General features: G+C 38.1%; 1 protein-coding gene across 32 annotated transcripts in view; it reads right to left on the minus strand.

Annotated features, from left to right (window-relative positions):
- Positions 1-19280, minus strand: part of rims2a (regulating synaptic membrane exocytosis 2a) — a 174028-nt gene that overhangs the window by 100143 nt on the left and 54605 nt on the right. The window lies entirely within an intron of this gene.

The raw sequence follows: 19280 nt of genomic DNA on the forward strand, positions 1-19280 counted from the left end.
GACAGCTCAGCTGCAGCTTTTATAATCCAAAGAAGAATGTAGCATCACCCATCATCATGACCTACGTGTTTCCTAAAGCCAACAACCTGTTCCACTGCCAGATATCAGCGGATGGGAACGTTTACGGTCCTCCTGCGAAGGCTTCTGGGTGCTTGACAGCAAGCTGACTTTATGTTTTAACAAATTTGTTAAGCGACCGTTTCTCTCTCAAACTGGCTGAAGGTTGAGCAGCAAAACTGTTCTCTGCTTATGAGAGGATTACATTCCTTCATTGATTACTGGCCGATATCTATCCTCAATCACATGCTTGTCCTATCTATCCAATATGAGACATTGTGACCCTTTCACTGAACAAATTACATAGTGTTATGTATGTAATCCACTTTACAGGCATCCTCCCCAAATACAGTAGCGAAAAGGAACAGGGGATAAAAAAGAGAAGAAATGCAAAAATAAGTGCACCTTGTCTGTGTGTGATGTCAAGGGTTTGCTACGAATTAAAGGAGCTCCCCTTGTCTCATAATTCACTGTCACAGGATTTCACATCAGTCACTACTGCTTTCTATTATAACTTTCCATCCTTTTGTAGATGGTCTCTTGACATAATGTGTCCTATACATTGTTACGGTATTATTGAAAATAAAGTGAAAGGAGGAAAGTGAGTAATAGCCAATTCTGAGTGTGAGGGTTGTTTTTTAATAGAAAATGTTGCAAATGCATTACTTCATGTGTCTTAAATTGACAGAATAGAAAACAAAAAATCAAACAGATCTGGTCCTGAACTGATATAATCTATGTAATGATATTGTTAAAAACATTGCCACTAGATCGACAAAGACATGGTTTCTAGGGTCACCGTTGTTGTTCAGTTTGATCTACTGTTGGGACTTAAAAGTTCTTAAAAGGTCCTAATCTTATTTTCCACCTTTCATGACAAGCAGGAGGTTTCTAGCTTGTCTACACTCTTTTAATTATAATATTTTAAATCTGCTGGAGATGATGATCTTATATCAAGTGTAGGCCTCATGGATCAATAAATCTAAGATCATTTGCTCGAAAAAAATATGTTTGTTTTGATCTCCACTGTAAACCCTCTCTAAATGACATTTCGCATGGGATGTGGAATTGTAAATAGATGCAAAGAAGTGTTTTTGTTTATTGTTACGGTGATTTCTCATGTTTCTTCACCAGACAAGGAGGACTGTGAATCCTGTGTTTGTTCCCGGGATTTAATCTAGATTTGAATTTTTCTCATCCCACAATGCAATGTATAAACATTTCCAAAAATGTCAAAGAGTGTTTAAATTGAAGCTTTAATCAAATTGTGATCAAATTCCTGATGCTTGAGTATAAGACAGGCAGACGATCGCCACAATTCATTAGCTATATTTTGTTCCTTTTCAGAAAATATGCTATGAAGGGATTAAACTGAGAATTTATCAGTCCTAAATCTATCAGTAATACTGACATCATCTCCATCGTGGTGTGTGCACTCACTAATTGGCCCCACCAACATAAACTCCATGTCCGTCCTGGGACCAAGTGGGGTCGTTGTGCACCTGCTGTTTGTAGACTGTGGGTAATACATTTTCTGTGCTACACCGCCTGTTTGAGCCGCTTTTAAAGAATAAGAACGGCTAGCTCTCTATGTAGGCCAAGCCCCAGCAGAATATCCCATTAAGATTAGCTACAAGTGAGGACTGTAACACTGTTTTTACCTTCCCAACAGACATAAGCTAGAGGAGCATCTGTACATTTTTCTATTAGCATACTGAAAAGTCAAGAAAGGGTAGTAAATGCACATTAAAGCTAGAAACTAATAAAGCAACCGCTTTATGGGGCAGGTAAAGGAAATAAATGGGCGAGATCATCTAAGACAGAGGTAGGCAACTTTTATCACAGCGGAGCCACAAAAATGTGTTTGCTTGATCGGGGGGCCACATGATCAGCATTCATGTCAGCATTTAGAATAATGAGCGATCTGAGCCTTAATACAGAAAAGAACAGCGTTTTTATAATAATTGTGTGTGCTTTTTCTCTCATTCTGTGTATGTTGTTATCTTGTTTGTTGTGAGGCATTTTGTGCATTTATGTTGTTTGCAACACAGTCTCATCCCCAACTCGTCACATACAGTACTTAGCGTTAGTATTCGACGCATGGGGTACCCCTTTGGCGTTCATTTTCGACGCTGAGGGTCCGGTAATGCTTTTCCATGGGCTGACGTCAGGTCACGTCACTGCTGACTTCTCAATGAAAAACAATGGCTAAATCTCGTATATTTTAGTGGCAAGTTGCCTTATTTCAAGATATACTGTAAATCAGGGGTCCCCAATCCTGGTCCTCACGAGCCCCTATTCAGCATGTTTTAGATGTGTGTAGATTGTGGCTTTAGAATTGTTTTGATGACATTTCTGGTGAGAAATGTACCCTTAACTTTCATAGTATCCATTTGGTTTATGTAAACGATCTGTATTTTTTCCGGTACAACGGACAAAAAGGGAAAGCAAAAGTGGAGCTGAAGTTGTATTACTTTTGTTAAAACCTTTCCTGTTTTCATCTCCTAACCGTGGTTGAGGACACAGACGCTATGTGAACGTGGCCAGGCAATCAAGCTATAGCACCCTGATCAATACAGAAATAAAAACAATGAAGTATACATATCTACAATTGTAAGCCTTTATTCTTCAGTGAGTTGAGATCACAACAGATCGAAACATGTAATGTGATTTAGTTATATTCGCCTGAGTTATTCTTTTTTCCATCTATAAAATGACGGCGGTGCGTCAGGGTTGCCAGGTCCCATATTTCCACACCAAACTGAAAGGCTAATTTTTACAGCTAACCAGCTCACCGGTGCCCTGGAAAGCATAGTGGATCGGTATGTATGATGTTGGACTCTAAAAGGTGTGCATATTAACGGGTGGACTTTTTCTATGTTTTTGTAATGCGGATTGTCGTAGCAAATTATCTAATAATGTTTAATGATACATTTATATTTGTCATGTGTGTATGATTAAGGGGATAATTTGTTTTTTAACTCTGTGCCTGTTTTCTCTTCTTCTTCTTCTTCTTCTTCTCCTTGGGGGTAGCCATTACACACACATACACACACACACACATCACCCACACACACACACATACATCCACAACACATACATCCACCACACACACACACACACACACACACACCCACCACACACACACACACACACACACATCCACAACACACACACACACATCCACAACACACACACACACACACACACACACACACACACACACACACACACACACACACACACACACACACACACACACACACACACACACACACACACACACACACACACACACACACACACACACATCCACCACACACACACACACACATCATATACACATACACACACACTCACTCACACACACACACACATCTAACTTTCACCCCGACATCGAAGGTGTCCCCCCCTGGTCTCTTCTTTGTTGTCGGTGGAAGGGGGGAGGTGGGACAGTGGGGTATAAATGTGTGTGAAAGGAACTTTTGGGTCCTTCTTCTTCGCGTCTCTCCCTTGGCCAAGGGAGACCACTGCTTTGTCTATCCCGCTTTGTACCTTTTTGTTTAGTTTAGATTAAATCATTTTTTATTACTTCATCATCTCTCCTGTCTGGTCTTCATCATTTATCACCACAGAGTGTGTTTTCAAGTCAAAGACGAGGTAACCGTAAATTTCACCGTAACAGGATGTTTTGGCTTGTTTATCAAAGACCCGGCAATGAGGCACGCATGCGCATTTGGGTGGGCTACGCGTAGCATAAAAACTACAACTATGGCGCCAAATTGATATAAGATGTATGACTTGCCTCCAGGGAAATGTAGTTGGTCTTTTCCCTTTAATGTTAAGTTTTGAATACTGACATGACAGTAGACTGTGGAATATAAATGAATGATAAACACATTTATGTTTTCAGATTTTTATTAAAAATACTTAAATTGTTGAAATATAAATTAAACCAGATTTTACTATTTTTTGAGTGCCCCCCTGTTGTTTAGTACCCTCACATGATATTTGGGTTCAATACCTCCCTTAAATATCTTGTCCCATTTTGCTGAGTTATGAGCCTTCAAACATGCTCTGACATCAAAGTTTCAAAGGTCATTACTTCAAAGCAGGGGTCGCGTGAAAGAGTAATCTGAAAATGAATGCCAAAGGGGTACCCTGTGCGTCAAATACTGACGGTAAGGGGTCCTGACCAATCGTCAATATGTGACAAGTTGAGGATGAGACTGTGTTGGTTTTTTTGGAGTCATATTGTGTATTTGTGCTGTCATTTTGCGTTTTTTGAGTAATTTTTGTGTATTTCTGTTGTTAATACTGTTGCTTACATGTTAATACTGTGTTTTTCTTGTCTTTTGGTGTACTTTTGCTGTATTTATGTGTATTACTGATGTCGTTTTGTTCATTTATCATTTTCCTCAGAAGTTATACACAAAATGCCAAATACAACCAAGTAGCACTTTATGCATTTTATCTGGCATTTGCTGAAATATGAATTATCTACAATTAGTATTTACAAGTAAAACTGAGGAATGAACACAAGTGTCCTCGTATTAATTATACTGTATATAATACAAAATAACATCTTATATTACAGTTATTTTTAGATGTACTTTATTATTTGATGTTTTTTCCCTCTCTAATTAAATTAGAGGGGAAATTATCACAGCATTATTCTATTTCAGGTTGTTTTTAACCAGTGTGTAAGAAGGCAAGGCAAATGTATCTGTATAGCGCATTTCATACACGAGGCAATTCAATGTGCTTTACATGATCAAAAAGTTCAACAGAAAACATTCAACAGCTTAAAAATCAATAAGAACATTAGAATCAGCAGAAAAAACATTAAATCAACAATAAAATTATTAAAAATCATACACGGTAGAGAAAAAGAGCACCTTTAACTTGGATTTAAAAATGAAGAAACCACAATCTCTCCATCTTGCTCTCTTGCTGATACACAATTTATTTCACAAACACACACCATACATACACTGCTGCTTGGCTCTGCTTGGTCTGCATTCAGTTAGAATGCTGCTTTCAAAACCAAAGGTGATGATGCGTATCGGCTCTCTGGTTACAGAAAGTTGAGGGGCAAAGCAGCGAGAAAGCAGCAGCATTGAGTGTGTCTGCAGGTGAGTGATGTGTCTTCAGTTACTGTCCAATCAAGGGGGATGAATAGTGAATGGGTCCAGGCAAAGTCGCTCATCCTGTTCACTTCAAGGTTAGGTTTCCATTGTCCTGCTGAGACACCTTGCCATGTCTTTACCTACAGCAAATAGGCCTGTTGTACCTCTGGTATCTAATATTTTTACATAAAATCTCAGTTATCGTTCTTGAATCCAGGCCAACCTGTCTGACACGTACACGGCTTGAATCCCTACCCTGTAATAAACAGTAGTAATCATATTTCTGCTGTATTATAAAGTGCCTCACATCATCTCATTCACCATAATTCTGGTTTTAAGATATTATTATGATCAAAATGGACCAAAACTTAATGGCTATTAAAGGCCATTACAGGAAATAGTGCAATATTGTAGGCTGATTAATATTTTTTCAGATGTTTTACAGTGAAACTGTAAGATTATTGGAAACATTTCTAAAATTAATAAATGTCACAGTGTGCAACAAAAATTCCATCAAAACCTTAGATATGGCATAAAAGGTTCAGACATGGTGCGGCACAAAAAAAGAGCAATGGTTACCAACTGTGAAGATAACTAGGCATCCGCAGCCTTGATTTGCTTCAATTAATGCACTTCTCATAAAATCCAATGATTCACATAAAAATATAACGTAAAAAAATATTTCATAAAACATTGAGAAAGTTGAAATGCCTTTAAATTTGATTTATTAAATTATTAGGAAGGAGTAAGTTAAAGGATATGAAGTGGTATGCTTAGGCCTCTAGGCAATATATCGAGATTCAAGATACGTATGTGGAGTTTTCCGTCTTTCACTACTTCTCAGAACAGCATGAAAAGCTCTGAGTGATTTATGAATGCATCCTAACCCAGACCATCCCCTAAACAAGCCACACTAGACACGACAGAACTCACTCGCACATGCTGTCCATTATAGGGGAAAAGGCCTTATATGGCACATATTGTGCAGCTGTTTGTTAATAAATGTGCCTGTCGGGCATTTCTCATTAGCAAATTTCACCTAAAATTGTATTCTGGTTTTTGTTTTCTATTTTTTTCCGTATAGTTTTGTTTTTTTTATTTTGTGTATTTTTGTTGTAGTTTTGTGTGTTAATGTAGTCATCATGTGTTAATGTAGTCATCATGTGTGTTTTTGTTGTCATTATGCATGGGGTTTTTGGGGGGTCACTTTGTCTGTTTTGGCAGTCGTGTTTTAGGGGTCATTTTGCGTGTTTTTAAAGTAATTGTGTCCTTTTTTGATTGTGGTTATGCATCTTTTTGGAGTTATTTCGGGCATTTCTGTTGTCATTTTGTGTATTATTCTATCATTTTATATAATTTTCTATCATTTGATACTGAGATTTATACCGTATATCACCATTTTGGGAAAAAATATTGAGATATGAATTTATGTCCATATTGCCCAGCCCTAGACATGCTAAGATGTGTGAGAATAAACCAGGATCAAGACATTGAAACAAATGAAAGGCCTGAAGATGGTAAGTAAGAGGAAAATTCATCAGTCAGCTCATTTCCTGGTCCGAGCCACCTCCGGAGAGCAGATCATCAACTATCCTAAAACCTAATGAAGTAGTAAACTCTGGGAATTGAATAAATATTACTTAGGGTTGCGTTATAGCGGGGCAGCAGACTCTAAAAATAATGAAGGCAATGTAGAAGAAAGCTCCTTCCTTCCTCAGTGTGTTTACTCAGCATCTGCCTGCCAGAGAAGGCGGCTTTTGATCAGTGCTCAGCTGGTCTCCCCTCACTGCTGTGTGGCAGGAGAAGCACCGGGGAGGCCGCTGAGCTCCACCAGGGCCGCCTCATTTGCAACACAAATGAACTGAGCACGTGCAGGGGAGACAGGAGCGCTGCACACACCATGCAATGTTTGCAAAATATGGAAATAATTAATCTCATTGAGCTTGTGAAATACCATCAGCGCTGGTAAAGAGGATTTGAGCACAGGCTTGAGGATGAGGCGGGTGGTGATTGCAATGGATTGGATAGACGCAGATATTTAGATTAGGATTTCTCATTAGGGCCTTATCGCACTACTTCTTCGAGTGTATTTTTGGTAATTGAATAAACTGGAGGATGAAACAGCTTTGGCAAATGGATTAGGTACAGATCAGTCTATTCTCAGTCATAAAACAATACATGTGCAGAGGCAACAGTTTACAGGCAGTGGGATGAGGAGAAGGAATGCAACAGGAGAATAATACTAATGTTACACATAACATGACACTGTATATCAAATTTAGTTCAAATCTAATTCTTTGTCTTTTGAAAAGTTTTGGTAATCAATATCAGTAAAGCCTTTTTAAACTGGTATTGCTTTTCATCTTGAAAAATTTAAAATCTACAAAATTTCAACAAAATAGGTCAAAAATGTAACCTTTACCAAAAAAGACAAAAATTGTGACTGTTCTTTTTCAAAACATATTAAAATAAGCAATCATCTATTTTAGAACAGTAATAATATAATTATATAAATAAATAATAAAGCACAAAAATAAAGATGATAAAGAGAACTAAAGCCAAAAAATACATGTTTTGGGGGGTGGTGTCATTTTTCTGGGTTATATTAATGTGAGCTTATTTTTAAGATGAAACAGACCCTAGTACAGTGTACAGTGTAGTTTAGTGTAAGAAATAAGTAAATCCAATTATGCATGCACTCAAAATAACAGTTTGTCTATGAACTGCAGATATACGGTAATCATTTTAATTTCCTTCTTACAGTAGTAATACAATCATCACATTCTTACAACTATGTTGGTGTTTTTTTTTCTGCATTTGAAAGCTAGTTATTGCAATAGAAACTATTAGGCTACTACTGAACAAAAAGTGTTTAACTGATACCACTTATCCATGTTACTGCTCTCAGGAAAGAGATTTTGGAAGACAAAAAAAAAACATCTACAAATGCTTTTAGACGAAGACACTTAGCAGGGCAAATATCTAAGGGCAAACACTATCCATGTTGGGCTTTCTCTTTCCCCTGCTGGCTTTGAAAAACATGATGATGTTAGATGTGTGTTTATGGCAATGAAAAAATAGATTTTTTTGTTTAAAAAAGACCTCCTGGGGCAGACGTGGGCAACTGGTGGGCCATGGGACACATGCAGTGCTCCGTCTAATATTTTGTGCGGCCCCCATAGTAAATGTTAAAATAAAATCTACACAAATAATAACCACAATCAAAAACCTATAAATGACTCCAAAAAAATACACAAAATGACCCTTAAAACACACAAATGACTGCCAAAACAGACAAAATGACCCCCCAAAAAAAACCCATATATAATGGCAACAAAAACACATCACTACATTAACACATAAAACTACAACAAAAATCAAGACTATATGAAAATTAAAGGGAAAAAATGTAAAACAAAAACACACATAAACCTTTTTTTACTATATTAATATTCTGATTGGTCATTAGTTTAAATGATGACATGAATGTTGATAATATGGCCCTCGGTTTAGACAACCATATTGCTACAGCCCCTGCTGTGATAAAAGTTTCCCATCTTTGGGTCAAGTGTTGCCACATGTACTCACAGAGGAAAAGCACAAGCCGAACACTAGTGTCTCACATTTAAGCCACTCAGCAACCTTCAGTTCAGCCCATCAGCTAGTAAAAAAGTGAGAAGTTAAGGACCTGAGGCGCTGCTGCCAGAGACACAGCTACAACAGGGTTACACTACTGTAACTCAGCCATTACTGACATGTTAAGGTTAATGCTCACAGTAGCTCACAAATGCATGCACACACACGACTATTCAGCCTTTGAAGGAATCAGTCTCGCTCCGTGAGCATGAAAGCTGCCCAGATGTCAGCGCTCTACACCAACTAAGGTTTCTGATGAAAAGTATTCTCTTGTTTTATTGTGGCTTAGTGTCCCTTATTTGTGCCCTTTGTGCTTGTTTGTACTGTACTGAGATCAGCCTGGTTGGATGGACTTCAACCAATGTACATCTCTGTGAGTGACATCATATGTATTTTCATGATGTGGACCGTGATGTGGCAACCTGAAACCAAATCTGTGCTTTGGGCATTTGCCTCTCTGAGACAACAGCAATGGCAGTGAAGGCAGCAGGCCTGGGGGGAAGAACATTAGCCTGATGTTAAACTGGCTGCACAGCCCAATGCCAGCTACCAGCGTGCTCTCTCTCTCTCTCCTCCTGTATTCTTCTTTCATTCTCAGTCGAGATGTTGAGAAATGATTTGGTGAGGAGAGAGGATATCGATTCAGCCTGTGCTGCGATTTCTCTCCATCATTTACACTCTATCCACTTTCTTTTTGTCTCTCGACTTCATGTCTTTCTCCCTCTCTCTCTCTCTCTCTCTCTCTCTCTAGCGTGCAATCATAATACCCCTCTTATGGACACCCATGGCAATAAAGTGGGGCCTCACTTCTTCCTGCACAACTCTCCCTTGGTGAGGACAAAACCAATAACGGTTTGGCTTAATTACAGCTTCTGATGGCCGCCAACACCCTGGTACGACTCTGTGGGGCTAGAGCAGACATGGGCAACTGGCGGCCCAGGGGCCACATGCTGACCAATTTTTAGTGCCATCAAAAAGTGTACGCACACAATGAGTCCAAAAATACACAAATTGATTCTATGAAAACATAGAAACTTACAGTGAAATACACATAATGACAAAAGAACAACTAAAATAATCCAAATTACTCCAAAAGTCCACAAGATACAAATACAAAAAATGGCTCTAAAAACAACAACAAATGCACACAAACTGAGGTAGAATATACATTTTTTTTTTTTTTTTTAAATACACATTTACTTCAAAATTACACAAAACTCTATGCTAGAGTGTGATGCTAAGCTTAGACATGAATGATGAGGGGAAAAAGGTTGATTCCTACTCCATAACTGTCAAGCTAGAGCGTTATAGGACTCAGGACCTCAGCATCCTATTATTTTGGGCCTGTACTACGAAGGTGAATAAATACATTGGGGACATGTCTTTACTTAACCAAAATTACACCATCACAGAGCAGCTGTACTACGAAGCTGGTTATCAACATGTTAATTCAAACCAGGTTTTTTCAGCCAGGCTGCGTGCGCGCTCACATAAAAAGGGCGGAGTATGCAGCGTCAGACCATTCAAAAAAACAAAGAAACCGTGCAGAGCATCTAACATCACCACGAGGAACAATTCTTACAAAATATATATATTATATTTAACTCCATAATTCAGACCAAAAAACAACATTGTAGCTGCAGCAAAAGCAGGAAGGAAGTAATGCAGGCAGATTATTGATTATTGTTAATTTGTACATTTTTGTGAGATTATAAAATATGAATTCATTGAAGAATAACCAGACTCACTTTATTTCAGCACAGACGTGTTTCTATTCATGTATCCACCTCATTTTGGGTGCAGTCTGTGGCTCTGATGCTGCATTCATACAGCTCAGCCTACATCATAAGGTAGACAATACTTGTATTTTATACAACTTGGCTTTATCAGCTGAAAAATGTTCAGCAGAAGTTAGCATGGTGATTTACCCCGGTAAGAAGTTAACCAGCATTGTAGTACAGCACACACAGAATAAATCCTGGAAGCTAGCGTGATAAGAGGAAATCCTGCTTTGTAGTACAAGCCTTTCATATTTCATACACAAAGCCTAAATATGTAACTGTAGGATTATAAAGTATGCCATTGTTAGATGATTAAAATATTTATTTAAATATAAATGGTCTTGTCCAATTTCCATTGAATTTCCATCAGCACCAAATCAACACTTCACATCAAATGTGTCAGTCAGAGAAGTGGAGCTGAATCCACGACTTTCACTGTTTGCTGCTCCGTCTCCTGTTTTCCTTCTCCAACCCTCTTCGCTCTTGTTTCTCTGCACTCTCCTCCCCCACTTCTGTCACATCAACATGAATCAGGTGCTCCAGGGGTTCAGAGGCCCACAAGCTGCAGTCGTCTGCTTTGTCTGCCTTGTCTACAGCTCTGTCACCATGGCGACCCAGGGCTGGGTATTCCTGCTTGCTACTTTCTTTCAATGTGTCACTTCCCCACCAAACTTCTCTCACTTTCTATTTGAAAAAAGTCTCATGAGACGCTGACGTTATTCTAAAAGTTACAAAACAATGACCTTTTGTATTACCTACACAACACTAAACGTTATTCTTTGATAGGTAAGCTTGTTGTCCATTAGCTTAGCGCCCTTTCAGGTGAACGAGTAAGTGTCAGGTAAGCAGTGAGTGTGTCTAAATTTCAGAATTCATTGGCACTTCAGCGTGAAGGATTAAAGTCTAAAAATAGCATGTATCTGTGTCTCTAAATTAAAGTTACTGAGTAGCATTTATAACTACCATACATTGAGGCTATTTCTTTTTGTTCATTAACATTTTTTCCTTCTTCTTAACATGTCAGATCCATCTTAAATAACATGTTTTGAATTGATAACTTAAAATCAATAAATCCTATTATGCTAGCATATGGGTTCACGTGCACAGGCAACATTGGTGAATCACTTCATCTAGTCCACATGCGTATCATTGTGTAAATTACAAAATAATTCAGTTGTAGATATATCAGCCCAAATACAGATGGATACAAATTTACAAATTTCCCATGCTTATATCACAAGATGATGTGTCTTTTTTTTCTCAAATTGATGAAAAAAAAACACATTTTTTTCAAAATCCTGCAAATTTCCTCAAATTATTTTACCATATTAAAAAAACAAAACAAAAAAACATTCATAATATCAAGGAAATGTAAGTAAATTTAAGTTTAAGGTCACTTAATGCTTGGATTTTGTCAGCATCAAACATACTTTATACGTAATCTACAGTATACCTGGAAGTTCAAACTAGGGCACACTAATGTTGAAATTGTTCTTTTTCCTGTTAAAATCTGTAGCCCCTGAACTGAAATGAGTTTGACATTCCCATATCTAGTCAGTACTATCAGCAAATTGGTTTTTCAGGCACCAAATAAGAAGAAACTTGCGTTAGTTTATGTGTTAGGGCTGGGCAATATGGACTAAAACTCATATCTTGATATTTTTTCTCAAAATGGCGATATACGATATAAATCTCGATATTTTTAACGCCATATAGTCGTACCAGAAAGATAATTATGGTTTAAATTTGCTGATGAAAAATGCCACACAGGCACATTTATTAACAAACAGCTGATTAATATATGCCACTTTTGGCTTTTTCTCCTCTACGGGACAGCACGTGTGAGTGAGTTCAGTAGTGTGGCTTGTTTAGATGAAGGTCTGAGTTAGAAATCCATCAAACTGTGATTTTCATGTTATTCTGAGAAGTAGTGAAAGCAGCGACTCCTAAAACTAGTATTTGAATCTAAAATAGGCTATAAAATATATATCTCAGAGATATGGAAACATTGTAAATAAGCTTCTTTAACTCCTAGAACACAGTTTGACTGTACTCTATGAATAATATTAAATACTTTTATGATGTGATTTGTACTGTATGATTGTATAAATCAAAACAAGTTAAAAAAAGGAGATACATCTCGATATATTAGATATTGTAATTTTCTATATCTCCAAAAAAAAAAACTTTATATATTTTGAATCACGATATATTGCCCAGCCATATTATGTGTGTCCTCACATCTCAATAAAGGTCAATGAATAGCTCAGCTTGCTTAAATAGTTACACAGACATGTCAAAGTCAAGGCCCAAAGGCAAAATCAAGCCTGTCAAAGCATCCAATACGGCCTGCGGGTTAATTCTGCACGTCAGAACTAAAGGGAAAACAATGATTGTCAATCAACAGGTACAAGTATCTGATGAAATGCGTTATACTATAGTAGGTTCTCTGTGATCTGTCACTCATTATTAATAAATGCACGGGACTGGGAAGGATAGTTCCGGTTTAGCCCTTGTGAGATCAAACTGGGCTACAGGTACCATCCTCTGTCTGGAGTGTGTGAATGTTTTAATGTTTTAGGGTGTGCTCACACTGGCAACTGGGACATTTCCAAGCTCACAGCAGGAACCCCCCCCCGTCCCTTTTCTGGCACGGTAGAACTGACGTGATCACCAGCTCCCACAGAGAAACACATCACCACGTTAATTTATGACACACGTATGGCGTTACGTCACCATTAAGCGATTCTGGGTTTGTTGTTGACAGTACATGCTGTTAATTTCATATTTTCTGCTGCGTAGGGTAACTATAAATCAAGATTTACCCAGACACGTACGCTTTTCACGGACTGGCTTTCCCAGAGCCCCTGAAAGCATCACGTTAATTTAAATGACTGTAACTCTGCTCATATTTGCTCTATCGGAGAAATTCCACCAGTTTATGAAAGATAAGAAGTTGCTCTTTACAGCCAGTGTTGGTACATTGCGGTAATGTTACTCACACGTAACGGAAACATTAAAGATGCTGCTTTGTTTTGACGAAATCGACACAAGGAACAGAGAGGACATATATTAACAGAGTGGACACACCCCTCCCTGGACATTAAAACCATGAGCTGACCCTAGTTTCCATCATCTGGTCTAGACCCCATCACTTCCACAGACAACAGACAGAATAAAGCTCAGTCAACATGGGATGCACTTATTTATTGAAATGTATATTAAATGATTATTTAATGTTTTGTAATTCTATTTTCGAGGAGATGTTTTTCATTGTTTCAATAATTTAGAGACTTAAGGAAGGTTTATATGATGTTTCAAGAACAGATTTTTATAATGCATAATAAAGGTGATTTATTTGAGTCACCACTAATTTCAGATTGTTTTTAAGTCTTTGTATAAAGATACTTTAACAGGACAACAATGATGTACAGGGCTGCAGTAATGATGGCTTCATACAATAATAACAATAACAACAACCACTGCACACGCCACCAGAGAAGCTTCCAGTGAATAATTTACAAATTAAAAAAAAGTTCACTGATATTGACATTGAGATCTCAATATCACCATCAGTGAACTTTTTTTTTTAATTTGTAAATTATTCACAGGAAGCTTAAATATTGTGTGACAAAGATATCAAAGGTTGTTGTTTTGAGAAGAGTCATATTTATGATTAAAAGTAATGACTGTATTATATTCTCAAGTTTAGAATTATCTGGCTTGTCTTCCTTTCTTTCTGTTCACAGCATAACCTTATATTTAGTTGTACAAAATGTGTTTAGAGCTAATTTTACTGATTATTGTTACACATCATCCTGCATGTGCATTATATACAGTATAAATGTGCAGATTTAACCAACTGTTGGAGAAACCATTTTATTAAATACAAAGCAAATGACATGTAAACAGAAAAACAAAGGGAGAAATAGTGTATTTAAATTGCGAAATTAGTGAGTTGTTGAAAAGTGCTGAGGTGCAGCGAAGGGTCTTCTTCTGCAGAGACGTGATGATGAGGGGTCCGAGTAAAACCCAGAATTCCAAGGTACTTTTGAGGGTATAAACATGCATATAAACACATTACTGGTATATTAACCCATATAAACCAAAAAATATAGAAATGGGACATTTTACAGCTGCAAATGTGTAACATATTACTGTTATTTTGAGAACAGGACACATATAGATTTCTGAGCAATTCATTATAGTTGTGCAGGACTAACAGGTACTCCACATACTGATAATTGGTATTGCCACAAGTGCACTAACACGACGCGGCATAAGAAGAGAAGTAAAACAAGATTAAAAATAAATAAATAGTTGCAACATTTTCCAGTCTTGTTCCAGGTTCTGCTGTCATAATATTCCCATCCTTGTACTCCCAATGTTTAAATGCTGTTTTGTTTTTAAGGTTCATGTTACATTTTGCAAAAGGTTGCACTTTATTTCTGGCTTATTGATTTTTGTTTGGCAAATTATTACTTCAGACATTTCATTTATATGGGCTTGTATTTGTGATGTTCTGTTTTTGGTTACATTTAGATGAATAAATTAATACACAACACTTTGCTCCCCAAAACACTGTGTTTGTTATGATTCCACAGAGTTTGTGTCTCAGAACACTGAAACACCATATAGATGTACCTACTGTATATATATATGTGTATATATATATATATATGGTAACACCAACTCTGACCTTTTCATCGGCTAACGAGCACTTCAAACACCGCTATCATTGCGGAATGCGGATGTTTATGTGCCGTAAAGCGTTGCGCGGTACCAACGTCATTACATTTTGCGCGCGGGTCAAGTCGAGTTGTGTGTGCGCATATATATATATATACATATATATACACACACACACACACACACACACACACACACACACACACACACACACACATTAGCAGCAGTACAATGTCCAATTTACATTTTCTTCTGGGTTATATAATAGCCAACCACATGTGTCCTGTCCACAAAATACAGTACCAGTAATATGTTACACATTTGCAGCATTAAAATGTCCCACTTCCATATTTTTTGGTTTATAAGGGTTAATATACCAGTAATATGTGTTTATATGTATATTTATACCCTCGGAAATACCCAGACCTGATGATGAGCAGCTACACTCCGTTACTGTCCTGCTGTCGGCTGAACAAAGAGAAGACCTGACGGTCATGTTGTCCTCTGCCTCCATAAGTTCTCTGTGGTGTTGTTCATATATATATATATATATATATATATATATATATATATATATATATATATGATAACACCAACTCTGACCTTTTCATCGGCTAACGAGCACTTCAAACACCGCTATCATTGCGGAATGCGGATGTTTATGTGCCGTAAAGCGTTGCGCGGTACCAACGTTATTACATTTTGCGCGCGGGTCAAGTCGAGTTGTGTGTGCGCATGCGCGGTCCACCGTGCCACTCTGGCACGCTGTTTGGACCACCTCTTCCAGCAGGACCATTGGGCCGTTACCCCCCTGCGGTGCAGTTCACACCTACGCAGGCCAGACTATGGCCCCCCATGGTTTCACACATGCACAGAGCTGATTAGGAACGGCCCTGGTTGCCAGTGTGAGCACACCCTGAAACTTTTCACATTATATCCCAGAGGATGCTTCAGTTCTGTTCCTTATGGTTAACACAGTCATTTTGGACATTTTCTCACATGTTCACAGTGGAGGTCAGTGGAGATGTTTTTTAGAGATCCTGACGAAACACTGATATATATTTCCTGGGATCAGAAACTATAATTTTGTCACAGAGAACAAAATCCAATCAGAACTCATGTAATCATGTGGTCTTATGCATTGATCACATCAAATCTGTGTATTTACAAACATTAATAGAATCCCATATCAGGTTGATCAATAGTAATTGATCTTTAAATATGCAAAAACTCTTATGCTGTATATTTTAGTCAACTACTTTTGCAACAGATTTAATTGACCAAACTTTTATTGTCATTTAGTTGACCAAAACTAGAATATATAACAATATGTTAAGGTTTTATTTATTCACACAACTCTTTTCAGAAAATTTAGATCTGAATAAATTAAAATTTAATTAAAACTACAATATAACTGAAATAGCCCTTGTTTTAGTCAAAACTTAGTTTTGACTAAAACTAGGTTGTGTTTTAGTCAAAATGTTCCGTCAAAATATACCATTAATTGAGACAACTCCACCACATATCATCATATGAATCAAAACATAACCTAACCGCTAGAGCAGACATGAGCTCGTCTGTGAATGGTCGCATTTACAGACCTTGGAATCGCTGTTAGCTTACCAAAAAACGGGAAGAGATTTGTCACCTTTATAATAAGTGTTGACTAGGCCACTGGGAGTGAGGCCCAAGGCCAAGGTAGGCTGACCTGACAATACAGTATCATGTTTTCTCCTCGTCCTTCTCTCTCTTCTCTGTTTCAGGTGTCACGAAGCTGATGATGGCAGTTCATGATCTGTGGTTCACGACTCAACTAGTCTGGGACACTCTGATGTTCTATCTCTCCACCCTGTTCTGTTGGTCTTTCTGTCCACTAACCCCAACCAGTCGAGGCAGATGGCTGCCACCTCTGAACCTGGTTCAGCTGGAGATTTCTTCCTGTTAAAAGGGAGTTGTTTCTTGCCACTGTCGCTAAATGCTTATTCATGTGGATCTTGTTGGGTTTTTCCTTTCTCATTATGAATTTTATATTTTGATAAGCGCATTGAGATGACTTTGTTGTAATGTGCGCTATACAAATAAAGTTGAATTTAATTTAATATCTGTTTATTTTTGCATTATTAAGTATTTCTAATGAAATTTAAATTAGCTACAATATCTAATATTTAAAACACAGTGACTGTTGTTCATACCAATGGTTATCAATCTTTTTTGGCCCAAATACCCCTTTTTCTTATTTCTGAATCCAAGTACTATGAAAAAAACTATTATAGAACATGATGATGGAATGACTTTTAACACACTTCTGAAAGAATCTAACTTTGTAAAAAATAGTGGAATAAAATTGTATATATATTTTTATTATTACCGATCAGTGGGAGATGACCCTTGTTTGTTCAGTTAATATTCACAACTATAATTTTTAACCAAACATACACATTTTAAAATGCCCATATTTCTCCATGCTTTTTTCCATTAATTTTCCACTCTCTCTCAAGTACTCCCTGTAGTGCCCTCGCGTACCCCTAGGGGTACATATACCCCCATTTGAGAAACACCAGTTCATACAATTCAGCATCACATTCGAAGCACCACATTATTTAGTCGGAAATGGCTGATTAAGGAATATAAAATAAGAAATGCACCCGAGTCCGACATCCATCAATGAACTGGATACAGCATTTCTACAACAAACACTACACGTCTTCGGTGTTGTAGGTGTTTTAGGGACACAAAGAGCTGCAGCAGTGGGTGATAGGGGATGGATTGCCTTTATGTGTGCGTTCAATGGGAGTTAGGAGGGGTTGGAGTTAAAACGTAGTGACCACTCAATTCCAAACCATTCAGGCCTTCTAAGAACAGATCCCCAAACCCCATTAGGACCTTTGCTGACGCACACATGCATAATACATGGCAGCTGGATCTAAAAGCATTCAGCCCATTAGAAGGCCAGGTCGGAGCAAGACAGAAACAGAGCAAAGTGGGGTGCGTGTGTGGGGGGGAAGGAAGCTTATGCTTGAGCCGCTGAGATCAGGTGGACCGATAAGCTGGCTAGCCACTGATACCAACACACCATGCCAGCTGTGCACAGTTCTGTCATGTAGCATTAGGCTATGTGTTACATTTCACACCCACAGAAACATTGAAACAATCTGAGGTTGAAACAAATGCATGATGACAAGTCGAGATCTGCATTTTGCTAAACTACTCTCAGACCATTTCTGCTGAGTCTTTATTGAGACATGGATAGAAAGGTAGCAACAACCAAAAAAACAGGATCAATTTAATCAATCATATGATGATTGCTGGATCAGTTTCAGGCACAAAGCCCCATATACACTGCTCTGTTCTGCCCTTCCAGTGGCTGAGTGCTCTGACCATGTAATGCAAGGTGGCAGAAAGCCCAGCAATGCTGTAAATTATTTCTGACGGTAGGGTGGGGGGGGACAAGAGGGAAAGGACTTGCAGTCCCCAAAGACAGACAGTCGGTGGCAAGAAAAAAAACAAAAAAATATATATAGCTCTGTACAACATTTGTAAGCATGAAGAGGGCTTGGCTACACTATCCTTTTTAAAGGCACTGATGCTGATTAAAGCCATAAAGTACACACTCTCCATAGCTTTAATCACCACCTGTCATAGCCTATACATAAAAGAATGAAAATGATGACACTTGGTTTTCAGATGTTTTTTGACAGGGTTGTATGTGGTTGGTACATATGGTGTACCTCTAATGTTCTTCTATCAGCTATGAGGAGGCAGCAGCAGCAGCAAAGAGGCAACTCACATGCTGCAGCAGCGGTGCACTGGCACGCGCGCACACACAGAGAGAGAGAGAGAGAGAGAGAGAGAGAGAGAGAGAGAGAGAGAGAGAGAGAGAGAGAGAGAGAGAGAGAGAGAGAGAGAGAGAGAGATCTCGACCTGGTCTGAGTCTTACTGAGCAGTTTTACTTAAACCACCCATCTCTGTCCTCCTCCAACAATCCATG

Source organism: Gouania willdenowi, chromosome 16 (genome assembly GCF_900634775.1).
Source record: "Gouania willdenowi chromosome 16, fGouWil2.1, whole genome shotgun sequence".
Taxonomy (NCBI): Eukaryota; Metazoa; Chordata; class Actinopteri; order Blenniiformes; family Gobiesocidae; genus Gouania; species Gouania willdenowi.